Here is a 3,340-nt window from a genome sequence, read left to right as displayed (position 1 = left end):
GGTGCAATCAGCCAGAAACATAAAGAGACAGACAGACAGAGAAAGTTACACATCCTAGAAATAAATGACAAAAAGTGTGTGTCAGTATACACGTGTGGGAAAAAGGAGAGTGAGAAAGAGAGAGAGAGAGAGGGAGAGAGAGAGAGAGAGAGAGAGAGAGAGAGAGAGAGAGAGAGAGAGAGTTATCACAATAGAAGGAGAGAGAGAGAGAGCTAGGGGGAGAGAGAGAGGGAGGGAGAGACAAACAGACAGACAGACAGACAGACGGACAGACAGACAGACAGACAGACAGACAGACAGACGGACGGACAATAGGTGTGTATGAGCAAAAGAGACTACAACGGGTTAGATAATATGAAATAAATTTTTATGGTCCAGATGCTGGCACATTAGCTTGGTATATCGCAACACACACGCACACACACATACACACACACACACACACACACACACACACACACACACACACACATACACATACACACATACACACACACATACAAACACAAAAACATGTGCTTGCGTATACACATTCTGTTATCAGCCACATATATACTCATCCAAAACATTGGCTAATATTGTATAATGTTATGCTTGTACCCACTAACAGACCCACAGTCACACGCATATGATATACCCGAACAATAATTATTGTTAATATGAAAATGTGTAAGCAATAAACCTAGTCAGTATTTTTATAGTAATCTGTTGTGTTGGATTTCTGATAACGCATGATAAGGATATTGAAATCCTTTTTTTATATGATACATGGAGTTGTTTTAGCATTGCATTTCAGGATAAATAAATTGTTGTATTTCACACGAGCAACGTAAGAAGATATTTCTTGCGTGAAATATCAGCTGCAATCAAAATTGTAAGCAAGACAATATAAACTTGATTTACAATATTCCTAAACCGTGTCATATCATGGCAGCTGCTGTTTACCCTCAAAGAAAAAACACCTCTGCGAAGTGCCCTCTCCATGAGCACCCAAACAAAGTGCCAAAACACCTCCGTCTCTCAGTCTCACTGTGGTCGAGAGCAAGCGCAACCTTTCTACTTGCCCTCAAATTTTTTTATTGAGTCAAATGGTGAGCACCATATAGTGAACGAGAATTTTAAACTTGGCAACCAAAACACACTAATGTATAAAGACTAGAAGACTTGTGCTTTGCAGTATAACGCATCACTACACTCTGAAGTTATTCCCGTTCAAATTAAAGCCAAAGTCTTCACTGTTCTAACGACACCATGGCTTATATATGCAGTTTCTTATTATTTCGCCTTTTGAATCGTACGTTCTCTGCTCGGTACTTTGTCTATGTTTACGTTATCATCTTTTTTGGTTAAGGTTTATTTCATGGAGGGAGACATACCGGTTTTATACTAGGCCTATGTAATGAAAAAGTAAAGTTGTTCCCGCATCCGATCTGTACATTGGGGATTGCCTAGTTACTGACACAAATTCTTGGGCCTTTGGCATATTTTGTGGTAGGGTGGAAATTTCCCTTCCAAGCCACCTTTACTTCTCCAACTCGAAGTCAGGTACCTATAACTACTGGGTGAGTAGGAGGTGGGCGAAAATAATCCAAGGCTCGAACCCGGACTTTCCGCTTCAGAGACAAGCTCGGAACTTCCCCCAATGTGTCCCTTGTGTGACTATGCATATGAGACTGTGGAGCATCACATTGTTCCACAGCACAGCCCTAAATGACATCAGAGCTACCCTTCTCCCTCCGAGACCTAACATAGACAACACACTCTATGGGACATTACAGCAACGGCAGCAAACCTGCACTTATCACTACATGGCATTGGACAGAAGGGCGAGAGCCCAGCTGTTGCTGGATCGATAACAACAACAACAACAACAACAACAACAGAGACAAGCGCACTAACCGCTCCTCAGCCGCACCCTCCGTCTATGTAATTAGTGTGGCTAAAAATAAAAGAAAAAATCCAAATTTTAAAAAAATCGTCACTCTGACTCATATTGACTTCGAAATTTTGTTTTCACATAACACATTTTTTTTCGTCGGTTGATATCAGTATGGTACAGAAATGTTTATTACACTCTTTATGATGGCTGATCATGATTTATCCTTCTTGTGAAATTGCCAGCTGTAAGCAAATCGCTTTGCAATTTCACTCAAGGGATACGGAATGATCTACCATCATAATTCATGTATTAAATTCTTTATAATACACGATGTTCACGATGTTTACTGGATGATAGATGGCGATTAACGTATGATCTGTCAAACTGAGCCAGATTTACTGTGGGGTTTTAAATCGTCATCATATCTTGTGTATTGGGATCAATAAAGATGTTATTGCTGAATGCTATCGCCTGTTTCAAGGCATACAAACTCCATAGAGGTGTTTAGTCGAGGGATGGACATCGGACATGCTAAAAGAAGGCCAACAGTTCGTTTTGTGAGTGTGTCGGTCAGGGCGGTGTACCAATACCCCAATGTACACTGCCACTCCAAATGGGTCCCATTGTCTTGTGTTTTAGTTCAGTTTATCCAATTACAAAATTATGTATCACCACTTCAACTTGGATAACGTCTCAATGCTATCTTTCAAATATCAAGGTACTGAAAACGACAAAAGCAAAGCACGAATCATGCAGCTACTGTTTATTTTCGGATTTTTTGTTAACAAAGTGCAGAAATCAGCCGTGATCTCTGCTGGATACCCCACACGCACATACGATATGAAATACCTCTTAGAGACTTGGGTATGAAAAGGTTTGGCGTTTTGTTTGTTAATTTGTTTAGTTCCTTTTATTTTGTTTTTCTTTTTGTTTTTGTTTCTTGATTAATTTCATCAATGCCGTAAAACCAAATGGACCATTCCTTCATCCATAATGACTTTCTTGTAGAACGGAAAACATCCGCATCATCGAGTAACATAACCTGTTATTGGTCATATGAGCAGGGGCATCGTTAGGAAACGAGCTTCCAGAGACCAGGGTAATGGCTGGGTGTGGGGGAAAAGGGTTGGGAGATATGGAACAATGAAGAAGTAAAGAAAGAAATATCGATATGGATTTTGCAAGCTAGAAAATAAGGCAATGAGGTGGTGAGATAGCTATAATATACAACACTATGGTCTAAAAAAGGACAAGTAAAGTAGAGAGTACTGCTGCTAAGGGAGAGAAAGTGTATTGATTGCCCAGTCCTTGACCATTGCCATTATGGTGTCAGAGAGAAAAAGAGAAAGAGAGATAAAGAGAGAGAGAGAGAGAGAGAGAGAGAGAGAGAGAGAGAGAGAGGGAGGGAGTAAGAGAGAGAGAGAGTGAGTGTGATTGTGTGTGTGTGATTGTGTGTGTGTG

At 40.3% G+C, this 3,340-nt stretch overlaps 1 protein-coding gene across 2 annotated transcripts in view; it reads right to left on the bottom strand.

Annotated features, from left to right (window-relative positions):
- LOC101859172 (neuropeptide FF receptor 1) overlaps nucleotides 1-3,340 on the bottom strand; it is a 199,631-nt gene that overhangs the window by 3,712 nt on the left and 192,579 nt on the right. The gene's annotated exons all lie outside the window — the stretch shown is intronic.

The sequence above is a fragment of the Aplysia californica genome, unplaced genomic scaffold (genome assembly GCF_000002075.1).
Source record: "Aplysia californica isolate F4 #8 unplaced genomic scaffold, AplCal3.0 scaffold00177, whole genome shotgun sequence".
Classification (NCBI taxonomy): Eukaryota; Metazoa; Mollusca; class Gastropoda; order Aplysiida; family Aplysiidae; genus Aplysia; species Aplysia californica.
This window is presented reverse-complemented; position numbering and strand designations above follow the sequence as displayed.